At 42.9% G+C, this 20,914-nt stretch overlaps 1 long non-coding RNA gene across 1 annotated transcript in view; it reads right to left on the bottom strand.

Moving 5' to 3' along the window:
* Positions 1-20,618, bottom strand: part of LOC134933118 (uncharacterized) — a 34,391-nt gene extending 13,773 nt beyond the window's left edge. Inside the window, exons 1-2 of the long non-coding RNA XR_010179615.1 lie at positions 20,586-20,618; positions 17,613-17,736 (exon numbers count right to left, since the gene is read on the bottom strand). This is a non-coding gene — a long non-coding RNA (uncharacterized LOC134933118). The remainder of the gene's footprint in view (positions 1-17,612; positions 17,737-20,585) is intronic.
* Between the last annotated feature and the right edge of the window lie 296 nt (positions 20,619-20,914).

Here is a 20,914-nt window from a genome sequence, read left to right as displayed (position 1 = left end):
CAGAATATAATTTAACACTGTTTCATAAGTGTCTATAAGTAGTATACAGTATTTATTTTAAACTGGAAGAAAGCCCGTTGATTTCAATAACTAAAAAAAACAAAAACTAAAGTTATGGCTGGTATGGGATATAATAGAAAATAGCTCATAGCGAATCACCTTAACTAAAAATTATTTTAAAGATTTTACTTGTGCATTTAGGGGGTTATTCAGAGTTGTTAGCAAACCAAAAAAGTAAGCAACTGGGCAAAACCATGTCGCACTGCAGAAAGGGGGGGGGGGGTAACATGTGCAGAGAGATTGACATTTTGTTTGGGTTGCATTGTTTCTGTGCAGGGTAAATACTGGCTGCTTAATTTCTACACTGCAATTTAGATTTCAGTTTCAACACACCCCACCCAGATCTAATTCTCTCTGCACATGTTATATCTGACCCCCCTGCAGTGCAATATGGTTTTACCCAGTTGCTAACTTTTTTGGTTTGTTAACAAACCAGGGGGGTAATTCTGAGTTGATCGCAGCTTCAAGTTTGTTAGCAATTGGGCAAAACCATGTGCACTGCAGGGGGGGGGGCAGATATAACATGTGCAGAGAGAGAGAGATTTGGGTGTGGTGTGTTCAATCTGCAATCTAAATTGCAGTGTTAAAATAAAGCAGCCAGTATTTACCCTGCACAGAAACAAAATAACCCACCCAAATCTAACTCTCTCTGCAAAAGTTATATATGCCCCCCCCTGCAGTGCACATGGTTTTGCCCAACTGCTAAAAAATTTCCTGCTGCGATCAACTTGGAATTACCCCCCTGAATAAGGCCCTTAATCAGTATCTTTAGTAATTTACATCAAGGCTTTTAATGACACCTTTTAACAATCTATTTTTACTAAAACCTTTAGACGTAAATGTAAGGCATTTCAAGCAAAAAACATGAACTTTTAGTGGAACCGAAGATTTATAGTGCAGGAAAACATGAGGTTACAATTATATAAATATATCTAAAATAAAACTGTTACACCTTAAAAACTAAAAATATTTGAATAGTTTATTACACTATCACCTAAAATAACCTTAATTCTCATATTTGTAACAACTTGCTGTAAATCCTTGGGTATAATAATAATAATAATAATAATAATAATAACAATATTTTTATTTATATAGGGGGTCATTCCGAGTTGTTCGCTCGCAAGCTGCTTTTAGCAGCTTTGCACACGGTAAGCCGCCGCCTACTGGGAGTGAATCTTAGCTTATCAAAATTGCGAACGAAAGATTAGCAGAATTGCGAATAGACACTTCTTAGCAGTTTCTGAGTAGCTCCATACTTACTCGGCATCTGCGATCAGTTCAGTCAGTTTCGTTCCTGGTTTGACGTCACAAACACACCCAGCGTTCGCCCAGACACTCCTACGTTTCTCCAGCCACTCCCGCGTTTTTCCCAGAAACGGTAGCGTTTTTTCGCACACACCCATAAAACGGCCTGTTTCCGCCCAGTAACACCCACTTCCTGTCAATCACATAACGATCACCAGAACGAAGAAAAAACCTCGTAATGACGTGAGTAAAAAACCTAACTGCGTAGCAAATTTACTTGGCGCAGTCGCACTGCGGGCATTGCGCATGCGCATTAGCGACTAATCGCTCCGTTGCGAGAAAAAAATACAGAGCGAACAACTCGGAATGACCCCCATAGTGCTTTTCTCCCGCAGGACTCGTAGTCACTTTCCAAATATCAAATTTCTTATTCCTAAATTTAATTTGTTTTACAATCTCTTGGTGACATTTTTATTTTAACATTCAGTATTTTATTTAGAGAGGTCCTAAAACCTGATTCATTCTGTATTCATGTGCAATTAGTAATTCTCTCTTTGATCTTATTTTTTCAAGCGCCTCTTAACTGTTATAAGCAGCTGTATCTTCTGGGGGGGGGGGGGTTTACCACCTCCGATGAGCAAATAATCTCACAAGTGAAAGACTTCTATGAATTCTTATACTCTTTTGTGGATTCTTCTACTACATCCACGAGTGACGTGCGGTGGGGTGAGGCAGGTGAGTCAGAGCCTTTCCTGTCATACTAACGTTTGTGCCAGAGTTTTGACTGTATAAAGTATATGAAAAATACAAAGAATATGTTTGAAATTTCTTCTTTGCATTATTCTAATAATTTTTATTGTCAAAACTCTGGAGTAAAAGTCTACGGCAGGTGAGGCAGTGCCTCACCTGTGTATCTTTTCCGCACATCTCTGATCAAAACTCACAACATTTCCAGGAGTTTATACTAGAGATGAGCGGGTTCGGTTTCTCTGAATCCGAACCCGCCAGAACTTCATGTTTTTTTTCACGGGTCCGAGCGACTCGGATCTTCCCGCCTTGCTCGGTTAACCCGAGCGCGCCCGAACGTCATCATGACGCTGTCGGATTCTCGCGAGGCTCGGATTCTATCGCGAGACTCGGATTCTATATAAGGAGCCGCGCGTCGCCGCCATTTTCACACGTGCATTGAGATTGATAGGGAGAGGACGTGGCTGGCGTCCTCTCCGTTTAGAATTAGAATAGATTAGAGAGACACTTGATTTACTAATTTTGGGGAGCATTAGGAGTACTCAGTAGTGTACAGTGCAGAGTTTTGCTGATAGTGACCAGTGACCACCACTTTTATTTATAATCCGTTCTCTGCCTGAAAAAAGCGATACACAGCACACAGTGACTCAGTCACATACCATATCTGTGTGCACTGCTCAGGCTCAGGCCAGTGTGCTGCATCATCTATTATCTATATATAATATTATATATATCTGTCTGACTGCTCAGCTCACACAGCTTATAATTGTGGGGGAGACTGGGGAGCACTACTGCAGTGCCAGTTATAGGTTATAGCAGGAGCCAGGAGTACATAATATATTATATAGTGAGTGACCACCAGACACACAGTGCAGTTTATTTAATATATCCGTTCTCTGCCTGAAAAAAGCGATACACACAGTGACTCAGTCAGTCACATACCATATCTGTGTGCACTGCTCAGGCTCAGGCCAGTGTGCTGCATCATCTATATATATTATATATCTGTCTGACTGCTCAGCTCACACAGCTTATAATTGTGGGGGAGACTGGGGAGCACTACTGCAGTGCCAGTTATAGGTTATAGCAGGAGCCAGGAGTACATAATATTATATTAAAATTAAACAGTGCACACTTTTGCTGCAGGAGTGCCACTGCCAGTGTGACTAGTGACCAGTGACCTGACCACCAGTATATAATATTAGTAGTATACTATCTCTTTATCAACCAGTCTATATTAGCAGCAGACACAGTACAGTGCGGTAGTTCACGGCTGTGGCTACCTCTGTGTCGGCACTCGGCAGCCCGTCCATAATTGTATATACCACCTAACCGTGGTTTTTTTTTCTTTCTTTATACATACATACTAGTTACGAGTATACTATCTCTTTATCAACCAGTCTATATATTAGCAGCAGACACAGTACAGTGCGGTAGTTCACGGCTGTGGCTACCTCTGTGTCGGCACTCGGCAGCCCGTCCATAATTGTATATACCACCTAACCGTGGTTTTTTTTCTTTCTTTATACATACATACTAGTTACGAGTATACTATCTCTTTATCAACCAGTCTATATATTAGCAGCAGACACAGTACAGTGCGGTAGTTCACGGCTGTGGCTACCTCTGTGTCGGCACTCGGCAGCCCGTCCATAATTGTATATACCACCTAACCGTGGTTTTTTTTTTCTTTCTTTATACATACATACTAGTTACGAGTATACTATCTCTTTATCAACCAGTCTATATATTAGCAGCAGACACAGTACAGTGCGGTAGTTCACGGCTGTGGCTACCTCTGTGTCGGCACTCTGCAGCCCGTCCATAATTGTATATACCACCTAACCGTGGTTTTTTTTTCTTTCTTTATACATACATACTAGTTACGAGTATACTATCTCTTTATCAACCAGTCTATATATTAGCAGCAGACACAGTACAGTGCGGTAGTTCACGGCTGTGGCTACCTCTGTGTCGGCACTCGGCAGCCCGTCCATAATTGTATACTAGTATCCAATCCATCCATCTCCATTGTTTACCTGAGGTGCCTTTTAGTTGTGCCTATTAAAATATGGAGAACAAAAATGTTGAGGTTCCAAAATTAGGGAAAGATCAAGATCCACTTCCACCTCGTGCTGAAGCTGCTGCCACTAGTCATGGCCGAGACGATGAAATGCCAGCAACGTCGTCTGCCAAGGCCGATGCCCAATGGCATAGTACAGAGCATGTCAAAACCAAAACACCAAATATCAGTAAAAAAAGGACTCCAAAACCTAAAATAAAATTGTCGGAGGAGAAGCGTAAACTTGCCAATATGCCATTTACCACACGGAGTGGCAAGGAACGGCTGAGGCCCTGGCCTATGTTCATGGCTAGTGGTTCAGCTTCACATGAGGATGGAAGCACTCAGCCTCTCGCTAGAAAACTGAAAAGACTCAAGCTGGCAAAAGCACCGCAAAGAACTGTGCGTTCTTTGAAATCCCAAATCCACAAGGAGAGTCCAATTGTGTCGGTTGCGATGCCTGACCTTCCCAACACTGGACGTGAAGAGCATGCGCCTTCCACCATTTGCACGCCCCCTGCAAGTGCTGGAAGGAGCACCCGCAGTCCAGTTCCTGATAGTCAGATTGAAGATGTCAGTGTTGAAGTACACCAGGATGAGGAGGATATGGGTGTTGCTGGCGCTGGGGAGGAAATTGACCAGGAGGATTCTGATGGTGAGGTGGTTTGTTTAAGTCAGGCACCCGGGGAGACACCTGTTGTCCGTGGGAGGAATATGGCCGTTGACATGCCAGGTGAAAATACCAAAAAAATCAGCTCTTCGGTGTGGAGGTATTTCACCAGAAATGCGGACAACAGGTGTCAAGCCGTGTGTTCCCTTTGTCAAGCTGTAATAAGTAGGGGTAAGGACGTTAACCACCTCGGAACATCCTCCCTTATACGTCACCTGCAGCGCATTCATAATAAGTCAGTGACAAGTTCAAAAACTTTGGGTGACAGCGGAAGCAGTCCACTGACCAGTAAATCCCTTCCTCTTGTAACCAAGCTCACGCAAACCACCCCACCAACTCCCTCAGTGTCAATTTCCTCCTTCCCCAGGAATGCCAATAGTCCTGCAGGCCATGTCACTGGCAAGTCTGACGAGTCCTCTCCTGCCTGGGATTCCTCCGATGCATCCTTGCGTGTAACGCCTACTGCTGCTGGCGCTGCTGTTGTTGCCGCTGGGAGTCGATGGTCATCCCAGAGGGGAAGTCGTAAGCCCACTTGTACTACTTCCAGTAAGCAATTGACTGTTCAACAGTCCTTTGCGAGGAAGATGAATATCACAGCAGTCATCCTACTGCAAAGCGGATAACTGAGTCCTTGACAACTATGTTGGTGTTAGACGTGCGTCCGGTATCCGCCGTTAGTTCACAGGGAACTAGACAATTTATTGAGGCAGTGTGCCCCCGTTACCAAATACCATCTAGGTTCCACTTCTCTAGGCAGGCGATACCGAGAATGTACACGGACGTCAGAAAAAGACTCACCAGTCTCCTAAAAAATGCAGTTGTACCCAATGTCCACTTAACCACGGACATGTGGACAAGTGGAGCAGGGCAGGGTCAGGACTATATGACTGTGACAGCCCACTGGGTAGATGTATGGACTCCCGCCGCAAGAACAGCAGCGGCGGCACCAGTAGCAGCATCTCGCAAACGCCAACTCTTTCCAAGGCAGGCTACGCTTTGTATCACCGCTTTCCAGAATACGCACACAGCTGAAAACCTCTTACGGCAACTGAGGAAGATCATCGCGGAATGGCTTACCCCAATTGGACTCTCCTGTGGATTTGTGGCATCGGACAACGCCAGCAATATTGTGTGTGCATTAAATATGGGCAAATTCCAGCACGTCCCATGTTTTGCACATACCTTGAATTTGGTGGTGCAGAATTTTTTAAAAAACGACAGGGGCGTGCAAGAGATGCTGTCGGTGGCCAGAAAAATTGCGGGACACTTTCGGCGTACAGGCACCACGTACAGAAGACTGGAGCACCACCAAAAACTACTGAACCTGCCCTGCCATCATCTGAAGCAAGAAGTGGTAACGAGGTGGAATTCAACCCTCTATATGCTTCAGAGGTTGGAGGAGCAGCAAAAGGCCATTCAAGCCTATACAATTGAGCACGATATAGGAGGTGGAATGCACCTGTCTCAAGTGCAGTGGAGAATGATTTCAACGTTGTGCAAGGTTCTGATGCCCTTTGAACTTGCCACACGTGAAGTCAGTTCAGACACTGCCAGCCTGAGTCAGGTCATTCCCCTCATCAGGCTTTTGCAGAAGAAGCTGGAGGCATTGAAGAAGGAGCTAAAAGGGAGCGATTCCGCTAGGCATGTGGGACTTGTGGATGCAGCCCTTAATTCGCTTAACAAGGATTCACGGGTGGTCAATCTGTTGAAATCAGAGCACTACATTTTGGCCACCGTGCTCGATCCTAGATTTAAAGCCTACCTTGGATCTCTCTTTCCGGCAGACACAGGTCTGCTGGGGTTGAAAGACCTGCTGGTGACAAAATTGTCAAGTCAAGCGGAACGCGACCTGTCAACATCTCCTCCTTCACATTCTCCCGCAACTGGGGGTGCGAGGAAAAGGCTCAGAATTCCGAGCCCACCCGCTGGCGGTGATGCAGGGCAGTCTGGAGCGACTGCTGATGCTGACATCTGGTCCGGACTGAAGGACCTGACAACGATTACGGACATGTCGTCTACTGTCACTGCATATGATTCTCTCAACATTGATAGAATGGTGGAGGATTATATGAGTGACCGCATCCAAGTAGGCACGTCACACAGTCCGTACTTATACTGGCAGGAAAAAGAGGCAATTTGGAGGCCCTTGCACAAACTGGCTTTATTCTACCTAAGTTGCCCTCCCGCAAGTGTGTACTCCGAAAGAGTGTTTAGTGCCGCCGCTCACCTTGTCAGCAATCGGCGTACGAGGTTACATCCAGAAAATGTGGAGAAGATGATGTTCATTAAAATGAATTATAATCAATTCCTCCGCGGAGACATTGACCAGCAGCAATTGCCTCCACAAAGTACACAGGGAGCTGAGATGGTGGATTCCAGTGGGGACGAATTGATAATCTGTGAGGAGGGGGATGTACACGGTGATATATCGGAGGGTGAAGATGAGGTGGACATCTTGCCTCTGTAGAGCCAGTTTGTGCAAGGAGAGATTAATTGCTTCTTTTTTGGGGGGGGTCCAAACCAACCCGTCATATCAGTCACAGTCGTGTGGCAGACCCTGTCACTGAAATGATGGGTTGGTTAAAGTGTGCATGTCCTGTTTTGTTTATACAACATAAGGGTGGGTGGGAGGGCCCAAGGACAATTCCATCTTGCACCTCTTTTTTCTTTTCTTTTTCTTTGCATCATGTGCTGATTGGGGAGGGTTTTTTTGGAAGGGACATCCTGCGTGACACTGCAGTGCCACTCCTAGATGGGCCCGGTGTTTGTGTCGGCCACTAGGGTCGCTAATCTTACTCACACAGTCAGCTACCTCATTGCGCCTCTTTTTTTCTTTGCGTCATGTGCTGTTTGGGGAGGGTTTTTTGGAAGGGACATCCTGCGTGACACTGCAGTGCCACTCCTAGATGGGCCCGGTGTTTGTGTCGGCCACTAGGGTCGCTAATCTTACTCACACAGCTACCTCATTGCGCCTCTTTTTTTCTTTGCGTCATGTGCTGTTTGGGGAGGGTTTTTTGGAAGGGACATCCTGCGTGACACTGCAGTGCCACTCCTAGATGGGCCCGGTGTTTGTGTCGGCCACTAGGGTCGCTAATCTTACTCACACAGCTACCTCATTGCGCCTCTTTTTTTCTTTGCGTCATGTGCTGTTTGGGGAGGGTTTTTTGGAAGGGCCATCCTGCGTGACACTGCAGTGCCACTCCTAGATGGGCCCGGTGTTTGTGTCGGCCACTAGGGTCGCTAATCTTACTCACACAGCGACCTCGGTGCAAATTTTAGGACTAAAAATAATATTGTGAGATGTGAGGTATTCAGAATAGACTGAAAATGAGTGTAAATTATGGTTTTTGAGGTTAATAATACTTTGGGATCAAAATGACCCCCAAATTCTATGATTTAAGCTGTTTTTTAGTGTTTTTTGAAAAAAACACCCGAATCCAAAACACACCCGAATCTGACAAAAAAAATTCGGTGAGGTTTTGCCAAAACGCGTTCGAACCCAAAACACGGCCGCGGAACCGAACCCAAAACCAAAACACAAAACCAGAAAAATTTCAGGCGCTCATCTCTAGTTTATACTGCCGCACCTGTGTATAACGCCCAGATGTACCCTTTGACTCATATATTGCGTGTAAATCTGGCTCTGGTGCTAACCAGTGCCTCCTGAGCCATTTAGCTCAACGCATGTCCCTGCCTTCCACTCCTCTTCACATACCTCCTGGCAATTCATCAGTGTGGTCTACCCTTCCCTACCCTCAAATCACTTCTGACCAAGCCAATCTCTAATCTCCCCAATAACCTTACTGGAAATTCAAAAGATGATTCAACGCCTCAAACCATTGAAGGCCCTGGTGCCAATGGTTGTGGCAGTGACTTTTATAAAATACTCCTACACAGGATTAGGGACACCTTTGTTCAAGTTTTCAGTCATATTTTTAGCCATACTTCTTTGCATCACTATTTCAATTTGCCCATTATAAAGATACTCGCCAAACCTGGTAGAGACTTAACGCCACCTAGTTCTTACAGGCCTATTTCCTTGTTGAATACAGATTCTAAATTATTAACCAAAATTATGGCAGAGCGAGTCAAAATACTTCTTCCAACAATAATTACTTCTGATCAAACTGGATTTTTTATGGGTTGACATTCTGTATTGAATGTCATCAGTAGCGTCACAATTGCTGTATTCATCAGATTTCCCACCTACAAGCCTTATATTGTCCTTAGATGCTGATAAGGCTTTTAACCTTATGAAATGGCCTCAATTATTTGATACCCTGCTTAAATTTGGTTTCCCCCCTCCCTTCATTCATTTATTACAGACCCTTTACGCTAACTCTTCTTCACAAGTCTCTTGCAATGCCTTTCTTCTCTGTTTTTCATTTGGAAGGGAACTAGACAAGGCTGCTCCTCTCCCCGCTTCATTTTGCGATAGCTTTGGAACCCATAGCAACAGCGCTGCATGCGTCCTCCTTATTTTCAGGCATAACAAGGCCATATAACCCTGAAAGTTGTGCTGTTTGCTAATGACAAGTTACTGTTTGTCTCTGACCCTATTAGATCGGTCCCTGATCTCATTTACTCCTTTGGGACTTTCTCCAGATATAAAATGAATTTAGACAAATCTGAAATGTTACCTCTTGCTGACTCCCTTTACTCTCTCTGCCTATATTGCAAGCATTTAAATTCAAATAATCTCCGATTAGATATATAGGAGCACAAATTACAGATACTTCATCACTTTCATAACTGTACGCTGCAAACCATAGCCCTCTCATCACAAACATCACTTCAATGATCGCCAATAGGAAATGTCACCCCTGATTGTTAATAGGTTATTAAAGCAGTTATTAAAAGCATAATTTTCCCCAAAATATTTTATCTTCTTCAAATGATTCCACAACCACTCAGAAATTGTCGTATTTTTTGTTGTTGAGATGTGCGGGTTAGGATTAACTCGGTTCTTAACGACACAGTTAATGCGAGTTCTCTGGATTTTTCTTATTGGTTATCCAAGACACGTGACATCTGAGAGCCAATAAGATGCCGTTTTGAGATCCAGGTAAATCCAAGTAAATCCAAACCCACGCATCTCTAGTTTTTTTATGAGTGAATTAGGTGAAGAACATGTATATAACCTTATCTAAAATGATTTTAGTGAAAAAAAAGTTCTGTTTCTCTTATGTCCTAGAGGATACTGGGGTCCATTTAGTACCATGGGGTATAGATGGGTCCACTGGGAGCCATAGGCACTTTAAGAATTTGATAGTGTGGGCTGGCTCCTCCCTCTATGCCCCTCCTACCAGACTCAGTTTAGAAAATGTGACCGGAGAAGCCGGTCACGCTGAAGGAAGCTCCTGAAGAGTTTTCTGCATTTATTGTCTATGTTTGTTATTTTCAGGCAGGGCTGGTTGGCACCAGCCTGCCTGCTTCATGGGTCTTAGGGGGGGGGGGGGGGGGCGGCTAGCGGGGCGCCGGCCATTATGGCGGCATGAGGGTACGGACACGCGCGGCTTTTACACAGGGTGGAATGCGTCCCCGTACACTGTACACAGTACCCATACTGGCACAACAGCCTTAAAATGGTTTTCTCCATTTTAAGCACCAGATTCCTCAGCCAATATAAAAAAAGCGGGTGCCATTTTCCCTCTGCAGTGGACACAAACGCTGACAGGACAGGGACTCGCAGCTCCTCCAGTGTGACTCCAGATTACCTCAGAAGTACCAGGGGGTCATAGTAGGGGGGCAACGACTATTAGTGTACTCGGTTAAGCTTGGCATTAGCGATAAGGGCACGGTGGGGGCTGGCTCCAAACAACTCTGTGTCTCCCTGAAGGGCTCTTTGTGGGTTAATTGTGCATAACCTTTCGTGTGTGTGTGTGTGTGTGTGTGTGTGTGTGTGTGTGTGCTGTCACATTTACATTATGTCAGACAAAGAGTGTGTCTCTTGTACTGCAGAGTGTTCCTCTTCACCAGGGAGCTCAGTACTGGGTACTCAGGGTTCACAGACTAGCGGGGTTGAACCAGAATGGGTTAATTCTCTTAAGGGAATGATCTCAACTCTTTCTACAAAATTGTCCTGCAATGAGAAAGAGACGCAATACTTAAAACAGACTGTGGATGAGTTTATGAACAGAGACTCAGTCCCTAAAACAGCGTCTCACTCCCATCCCATTTGTCCGCAAAAGCGATCTCTGGCCCATATCCTGCAGACAGGTCAGACATGGAGGAGGGGGAGGTGGACTCAGGGAAGGGGGGGATGCAGCTCTGTCACAGGAAATAGAGGCTCTTATAAAGGCTATCAGATGTTCTGCACATTCCTGTTAAGGTGTTAGAGGTGTGTGAGGAATCTTATTTTAATATAAAAAAGTAGTCCTCAGCTACTTTTCCTGTGTCAAAGGAATTGAATACCCTGTTTGAAGAACCATGGGTCAATCCTGATAAGAAGTTTCAGATCCCTAAAAGGTTGCTCTCATATTTTCATTTTCCTCTGGAGGATAGGAAAAAATGGGAAAATCCACGATAGGCTGTCACGTAAAATTGTATTGCCTGTTCCTGGTGCAGTCTCCCTGAAAGACACGGCTGAGCTTAAAATTGGGACTACACTCAAATCATTGTACACAGCTGCTGGGGTGGCCCAAAGACCCACTATTGCATGTGCGTGGATTATTAAAGCCATTGCTAAATGGTCAGGTAACCTAATTGAGGGGTTAGATTCCCTATCTAGGGGGGATGTTGTCTTACTCCTGCAGCATATACAGGACTCTGCGAACTTTATGGTGGAAGCCATAAAGGTAATAGGCGTGTTTAACGCACGCACCACCGCTATGGAAGTCTCATCACGCAGGTGCTTGTGGCTACGCCAGTGGACTGCTGACGCGGACTCCAGGAAAGGTGTGGAAGGCCTACCATTCACAGGAAAGGCCTTGTTTGGAGATGAATTAGACAAATGGATCTCCATAGCTACTGCGGGTAAGTCTACGTATCTTCCTTCCGCAGCCCTCTCAACCAAGAAGACTTTAGCTTCTAAGTTTCAGTCCTTTCAGACGGCCAACTTCAAGGGCTGATCCAGAGGGGCTTCTACGTCCTCCAGTGGCGCAAGAGGTAAACCACACATACCAGCAACAGCAGGTGCTCAGGAACAGAGCTCAGGCTCTGCTTCCTCAAATTCTTCAGCATGACGGTGGACCGCAATGCCTGGAAGGCTGTCCGGTGGGATCCTAACTACAATTCTACAGTCAGATCTGGTCAAATTCGTACCAGGATCCCTGGGTCATAGATTTTATTTCCCAGGGCTATAGACTGGAGTTCCAAGGGCTCCCACCTCACAGATTCTTCAAATCAGGCATGCCAGTTTCACAAGAGGCAAGTATAACTTTACAGCATGCCATCCAAAAACTGGTATAGACTCAGGTCATTGTTCCAGTTCCACCTCATCTACTAAACAAGGGATATTATTCCAACTTGTTCGTAGTACCAAAGCCAGACGGTTCGGTAAGACCACTTCTGAACTTCAAGTCTTTGAACCCGTACTTATGGGGTATTCAAATTCAAGGTGGAGTCTCTGAGAGCGGTGATCTCAGGTCTGGAGGAGGGGGAATTCCTAGTGTCTCTGGATATCAAGGATGCATACATTCATATTCCGATCTGGCTGCCTCATCAGGCTTATCTCTGGTTTGCACTGTAGGACTGTCACTACCAGTTCCAGGCCCTGCCATTTGGTTTCTCCACAGCACCGAGGGTGTTCACCAAGGTGATGGCAGAGATTATGTTTTTACTCCGCAAACAGGGAGTGAACATAATTCCGTACCTGGATGATCTCCTGATAAAGGCGCCGTCCAGGGAAAGGTTCCTGGACAGCATTACTCTCTCAACCAAACTCCTACAGGATCACGGGTGGATTCTGAACCTTCTGAAATCTCACCTAGAGCCAACACGGAGGCTCCCATTCCTGGGAATGATACTGGACACGGAGTCACAAAAGGTGTTCTTTCCATTGGTAAAAGGCATTGGTAATCCAGTCGATGGTTCGGGATGTCCTGAAGCCAACCCGGGTGTCGCATTCTGGGGAAAATGGTGGCCTCTTATGAGGCACTTCAATACGGAAGGTTTCACGCAAGACCCTTCCAGCTTGATCTATTGGACAAATGGTCCGGATCACATCTTCACATGCAACAGAGGATCTGTCTGTAGCTAAAGGCCAGGATCTCCCTTCTGTGGTGGCTACAGTCTTCTCACTTCATTGAAGGATGGAGGTTTGGAATTCAGAACTGGATTCTGTTAACCATAGAAGCAAGCCTCAGAGGTTGGGGAGCAGTCACTCAGGGGGTGCAGTTTCAGGGAAGATGGTCAAGTCATCCTTCCACTCAACATTCTGGAGGTGGCGATAGACACCCTGACAACTCCATGGGTTTATCAGATGGTGTACGTGTTTCCTCAACTTCCTCTGATCCCAAGAATTCTAAAACTAATAAAAAGGGAAAAGGTTCAAGCAATACTCATTGCTCCTGACTGGACAAGATGGGCCTGGTAAGTGGACCTTCTGGAGATGTTCCTCGAAGATCCATGGCCTCTACCTCTTTGCAAGGATCTTCTGTAACAGGGCCCATTCGTCTATCAGGATTTACCGCGGCTACGTTTGACGGCATGGACGTTGAACGGCTGATTCTAGCCAGGAGAGGGATCCCTAATAAGGTTATCCCGACTATGATCCAAGCCAGGATGGGGGTTACGTCTAAGCATTACCATTGTATTTGGAAGAAATACGTCTCTTGGTGTGAGAGCAGAAATTATTCTGCGGTGGAATTTCATCTGGTATGTTTCCTGCTTTTTCTGCAGGCAGGCATAGATGTGGGAATGCGTCTGGGCTCCATAAAAGTCCAGATGTCGGCCATACAAACAAAAAAAAAGGTTTTTAGGCGCTGAACAGGGTCGTGCAAATATAGCACTGATAATGGCAGCCACTTGGTAAGGAGGTAGCCGGCCTCCTGAAAGTAAAACAACTAAAACAAAATCACCAAGTAGGCGCACAATACCAATGATGTTGATAAAAACACAATTTATTAACATAAAACCAATGACATCATCAACATCATTGGTATTGTGCGCCTACTTGGTGATTTTGTTTCAGATGTCGGCCATGTCCATTTTCTTTTAGAAACAATTGGCTTCTCTCCCTGAGGTCCAGATGTTCTTGAAAGGTGTTCTGCACATGCGACCTCCCTTTGTGCCTCCCACGGCACCTTGGGATCTCAATGTGGTGCTGCAGTTCCTCGAATCGGACTGGTTTGAGCCTTAACAGGAGGTGGACATAAAATATCTTACATGGAAGACCATCACACTGTTGGCCTTGGCTTCAGCAAGACGTGTGTCGGAGCTGAGGGCTTTGTCTCACAAAAGTCCCTATAGAATTTTCCATGAGGTGAGAGCTGAACTCAGAACTCATCAGCAATTTCTTCCTAAAGTGGTGTCTGCATTTCACATCAACCAACCTATTGTGGTTCCGGTTGTCACCGACACCTCTGCTACTTCAAAGTCTTTGGATGTTGTGAGGGCTTTGAAGGTGTATGTGAACAGAACAGCTCATCACAGAAAGACGGAATCGCTGTTTGTTCTTTATTATTTCAATAAGTTTGGGTGTCCTGCTTCAAAGCAGACAATTGCACACTGGATCAGACTTACTATCCCGCATGCTTATTCCACAGCAAGTTTGCCGTGTCCAAAATCTGTACAGGCCCACTCTTCTAGGTCAGTGGGTTCTTCCTGGGCGGCACCCGAGGTGTCTTTGCTTTGCACCTACAAACAAGAAATTATACCTACTTTATGAGACCAATTTTTCCTCCATCCTCTGCATCTGACCCTATTGCTTCACTCAATAATCATACTCAATCCGACCCTTATAAGACTAAATTTATCTACACAAATATAGTCAACTCCTCCTATGAAATACACTGGGACAAATCTTTTCCAGCTTCGCAGGTTGATATTCACACATTGTCCTCTTCTATGGAACTTTTTCTATATTGTAATTCTCCTATCCATGTCCTCCAATCTGCTTATTTACAGGAAGTCAATTTCCAAACCATATTTGGGGCCTACATTTCCCCAGTACAACGCAAATATATGGATTCCTCGGAATCTGGTGTGTGTGGGAAGTGTCAAGTAGCTGATGCTCGATTGCCCTTTGGATTGCAAGAAAATTTAAAGATATTGGAATAAGGTCATACAGGTTTTGAATAACATTTGTAAGTTAAAAGTATCTCCAGATCCTTTAGCATGCCTATTCTCTAATTTAAAAAAACTGGAGTCTTTGTACAGAAAATAAAAAATCATTCCCTTTTGTAGATGTGTATCCTGCTAGGACCCTGCAGGATGGGACTCTACCTGGGGCTATGCATGATGGGATGGAGTTTCCTGCTTGTTAGTCAATTCAGTTCCTGATATGAAACCAAGTAAATGTGTTATTCTGCACCCCAGTCCATGAGTATTATCTGATATAAAGCACATCTACATGGTGACATCACCGCACTGACCCTCTTGTGTTTGATGAAAACATCGCTGACAGATGGGTGCAGTTCAAGAGAGAATGAGCCGTGTACCGCATTGCCGAACTGTCTGACAAATTAAACAAGGTACAAGCCTGCACAATGCTCAACTTGGGAGGGGAAGAAGCAGTTATTAAAGCAGACACATTTACATATGCAGAGGGGTAAGACAAGGAGGACCCAGATATATTGCTGGCAAAGTTTGAAGAGATTTGTATGCCTGTTAAAAACGTAGAAATTAATTCTGTCATTAGACGAAACATTCAGCCCCCTTTATTAATAAATGTAGACTTAGTTTTTGAAAGACAATCCACTCTTTCAGTTTTGAATACAGCTGTAAGTACATGTTATACAAAATGGGCTCTATTCATTGAATCGTCCTACACAAGCTCACATATTTAAAATTTTTGAATCAATAGACTGTCATCTACAGTTATGTAATATTATTGGAAATTACGCCACAATGGATACGGTTTACCCATTCCCCCCACAAACATACAGTATCTTTTAAATGTCTATATACTATCGATAAAAGCTGAACCAAGAGCCTCTATGTTTATCTCCTGTCTTCAAAAAGAGATGTATGGTTTAAGATGCATGTTTTCCCTTAATCATTAACCCCCCCAGGGGTCTCACCTCATCTCTCCCTTCCCTTGTTTACCCCCTCCCCCTTATGTATACATTTCAATTTCTGATATTATGAGTCTGAGTGTTATTGCCTCACTGTGCTATTGATGGGATCATTGTTTTGTTGTTTGTTTTTTAACTTTGTATCACAGTGTACTATCTGCCCTGTTATCCTGTCCCTTAGATATTCTGGTCATAACGTTTAGACATTTTGGCGTCCAGTGCGAACAGTAAAAAAAAGCGCTCCCCCATAGACATTAAAAAATATAACCAGAGAAAGGGTGTTGCCCCACTAAAGTGGGTGTGGCCTTGCAGGAGAAGACTACCTTACAAGAAAGAAAAACACACACAGTAATTCCTCTTGCACTATTTTATACACCACACAGTAATGCCCCTTGCACTATTTTATACACCACACAGCAATGCCCCTTGCACCATAATATGCCTCACAAAGTAATGCACCCGACATAATATTATGCATCACACAGTAATGTCCCCTGCAACATAATATGCCCCACACAATAATGAAGAAAAACACCATGATTTTCTTCATATATTGTCAGGCTGCCACCTTGAGAAAAGGGCTGGTCTGGCCCTGAAACGTCAGTGGGCACAGCACTGAACACTGATGTAATGTATCTTTACCTAATACAAATCTAATGATTTCAAGTCTCCTGGTAGTGCCGCTGTCTATTCTTTGTATATGGCATTGCAGTCAGACACTCTATTCATTGAGCTATCTGCCCTTACATAGAAAGAGAATTCTAACTATTTGAAATTTTCAAGTTAAGTTATCAACGAGTTGGATGTTACTGTCAACATTTTAAAAAGTAATTAGAGTTTAGCAGCTATTCCAACACACCCATGAGGTGGCTGCCTAATGTCGTTTATTTTTTGTTGTTGTTGGTGTGTCGCCAGTAGCCCTAATCCCCAGCTTTCCTTTCTGTTTAATTATATTGGGATATATTTTTTCTGTTCAGGGTAAATACTAGCTGCTTTTACATATAACCCACAAATGTTAGACAGTTTTATTTATATACTGCAATTTAGATTTCAGTTTGAATACACCCCACCCAAATCTAACTCTGAACATATTACATCTGCCCCACCTGCAATACAACATATACAACGGTCCAATTGCTTGCTTTTTTGCTTTACTTACAATCATGAATCAGGCCCTTTGTGTAGTCCCACAAAGGGCCTGCACAAAAAGTGATGGCTGTAATCTTGCCTGTTCTGATGCGTGTGTCACCTCAGAGAAGGGAGAAAGCGGTGACTGTAATACTGTACTGAATGTTCTGTAAGTGTAAATTTATAGATTTATTTAAAGAATAATGTATCAATTATGTCCTTATTTATTGTTCAGAAAGCAAACTATGTTTAAAACTATATATACACACACATATATACCCTTTAGTGGCTGGCACTCGAAAAACCTCCAAGGGTTAACTGGCTCTGGTGCCCTCCAATGAGGTTTGCACCTCCATGTATATAGCAGATATAAAAGGCGGCACTCAGAGACTTGACTTGTGCAAAACAAACTTTTAGTGCAAAAACTGCAGGTTACAGCATCAACGTTTCGGGGCACGTAGCCCCTTCATCAGGATAACCCCCAAAGTGAACAATTACCAACATATATAGGCACACTCACCCCTGTAGTCTCCCCCATCCTGGTCACCGCTGCTCACACGTCCCGGGCCCGGCTCCGTCCCCCTGGGCTGTCTACTTCCAGCGGAAGTGACGTCACGGGTCCCGGCTGTGTTGCCACGGTAACCCTGTGCAACAGACAAAACCTGTCATGGAGCTGGACTGCTTGGTATCACATCAGTGTGCTTGAATGAGAGCCAATAAAGTTTTACTCATTTCAATATTTTGATTACTCACAAAAGTGCCTAGTACATATTTACACATTACTTGGTGGATAAATAAAATAAAATAAAGTATAAATGTGCTTATATCTCTCCACACCACAGTGTTGTTATAAAACAGTCAATTAAAATATAAAAAAATCACAAAATGCTACGTTGCTGTAAAAATGGTCTGTGACCCTAAAAACACTGCACACATAAAAAATATATGTTAAAAAATACACCACACCTCGTGTGTTAATACTGCACACAACTGTAAAATTAATCTCTACATTCGTGACATTATCCCAACCAATATCCCGTGAAGAAGTCTTTTGAGACGAAACGCGTTGGAAAAATCCTGCACATACCTCACCTAAGATAAGGAAAATCCATTTTACTTGGTTTTATTGCAATTTTAAGGTTTCATTTAAGTGTTTTTAGCCCAGCTGTGTATGTTTTGTTGTCCCATTTTTATATATGCCTTAATGTTTCTTTTATGTTTACATTAATACATATATTTTTTTATATCTAAGTGGCAACTGTATATTGTATTAACACATTAGTCGCTATATATCCCTCATCCCCCCTTCCTTTCACATATATATATATATATATATATATATATATATACAATTCGGGTCGGCACTCTTCCATAAAAATGTCACAATGCCCTGGTGCCCTCCTAGGTGTACTGCACACCAATAATACAGAGAGTCGACTGGTGGCACTCTTGGGACTTGTTACCATAAAATATTCAGACCACAAGGGTAACAAGTCCCAAGAGTGCCACCAGTCGACTCTCTGTATATATATATATATATATATATATTAGAGATGTGCACCGGAAATTTTTCGGGATTTGTGTTTTGGTTTTGGATTCGGTTCCGCGGCCGTGCTTTGGATTCGGACGCGTTTTGGATAAACATCCCATAAAAAAAATTGTTGGATTCGGGTGTGTTTTGGATTCGGGTGGGTTTTTTTCCAAAAACCCCTCAAAAACAGCCTAAATCATAGAATTTGGGGGTAATTTTGATCCTATAGTATTATTAACCTCAATAACCACAATTTCCACTCATTTCCAGTCTATTCTGAACACCTAACACCTCACAATACTATTTTTAGTCCTAAAATTTGCACCAAGGTCGCTGGATGACTAAGCTAAGTGACCCAAGAGGGCGGCACAAACACCTGGCCCATCTAGGAGTGGCACTGCAATGTCAGACAGGATGGCACTTAAAAAAATTGGCCCCAAACAGCACATGATGCAAAGAAAAGAAAAAAAGAGGTGCACTGTGGTCGCTGGACGACTAAGCTAAGCGACACAAACACCTCAACATCACAGGAATTATTCATTATAATCAATGGTATTATTGGTCCAAATCACTGGAAGAAAATGACAAAATCACTGGAATTATATGGCAGTAATGTCGGGAATTATATCAAATGGCAGTACCACTGGACATATACGGAAGTGTCAGACAGGATGGCACTTAAAAAAATAGTCCCCAAACAGCACATGATGCAAAGAAAAGAGAAAAAGAGGTGTACTGTGGTCACTGGATGGCTAAGCTAAGCGACACAAACACCTCAATATCACAGGAATTATTTGTTCTAATCAATGGTATTATTGGTCCAAATCACTGGAAGAAAATGACAAAATCACAGGAATTGTTCGTTCTAAGCAATGGTATTATTGGTCCAAATCACTGGAAGAAAATGACAAAATCACAGGAATTATTCGTTCTAATCAATGGTATTATTGGTTCAAATCACTGGAAGAAAATGACAAAATCACAGGAATTATTCATTCTAATCAATGGTATTATTGGTCCAAATCACTGGAAGAAAATGACAAAATCACAGGAATTATTCATTCTAATCAATGGTATTATTGGTCCAAATTACTGGAAGAAAATTACAATATCACAGGAATTATTCGTTCTAATCAATGGTATTATTGGTCCAAATCACTGGAAGAAAATGACAAAATCACAGGAATTATTCGTTCTAAGCAATGGTATTATTGGTCCAAATCACTGGAAGAAAATGACAAAATCACAGGAATTATTCGTTCTAATCAATGGTATTATTGGTCCAAATCACTGGAAGAAAATGACAAAATCACAGGAATTATTCGTTATAATCAATGGTATTATTGGTCCAAATCACTGGAAGAAAATGACAAAATCACAGAAATTATTTGTTCTAATCAATGGTATTATTGGTCCAAATCACTGGAAGAAAATGACAAAATCATTGGAATCATTTGGCAAGATCACTGTAATTAATAATTAATTATAAATCACTGATATTAATTGGTAAAATCTCGCTATCGCCTGCCTAGTGAAGAGGAATCTAGATGGGATTTTAGAATACAATCGGAGGTGTCTGTGCGCTTCAGTGACTCCAAATACAGTAGTAATAGAGTGAATGTTTGCCTTTACTTTAAAACCAAGAGACTTGTTATAATATATTCTTTTACTAGAAACAAATAATGTTACACTTTAAATAAATACACTTGTTAAAATACACAATAAAATGTATCAGCTCAATTGCTATTATATTTCAACCAGAATGCATTCCTTGTTTAGTGAAATGTTATAATAAAAAGCCACTTTGACTTATAATTAATTCAACCAATATTTCTTACAAAGATATCCAATTAATAAGAAACATTAATCAATTATTTCATTTGCCGTTAATGCCACATAATTCTCATTAGTAAATGCCAGTTTGTAAATATATAAATGATTGAATAAATGTCTCCGCTTAACCTGTCACTGGCGTCCCATTGCAAGATTAGTCCTTCATAATGTGTTTTGCCCGATCAAACGGGGTTAATAATTACCCTTTCCTGGAAATGTCTTCCACTACAGCACTATAGCACAAGTGCAAGGATTAATTTTTCAGGTAAATACCTTAGGGAGTTCCAGGCTGACGGGCAGCGTTTGTAAGCATTGTTCTAATCAATGGTATTATTGGTCCAAATCACTGGAAGAAAATGACAAAATCACAGAAATTATTTGTTCTAATCAATGGTATTATTGGTCCAAATCACTGGAAGAAAATGACAAAATCACAGAAATTATTTGTTCTTATCAAT

Source organism: Pseudophryne corroboree, chromosome 6 (assembly GCF_028390025.1).
Source record: "Pseudophryne corroboree isolate aPseCor3 chromosome 6, aPseCor3.hap2, whole genome shotgun sequence".
Classification (NCBI taxonomy): Eukaryota; Metazoa; Chordata; class Amphibia; order Anura; family Myobatrachidae; genus Pseudophryne; species Pseudophryne corroboree.
Note: the sequence above shows the minus strand (reverse complement) of the source record. Positions and strands in the feature narration are given on the sequence as shown.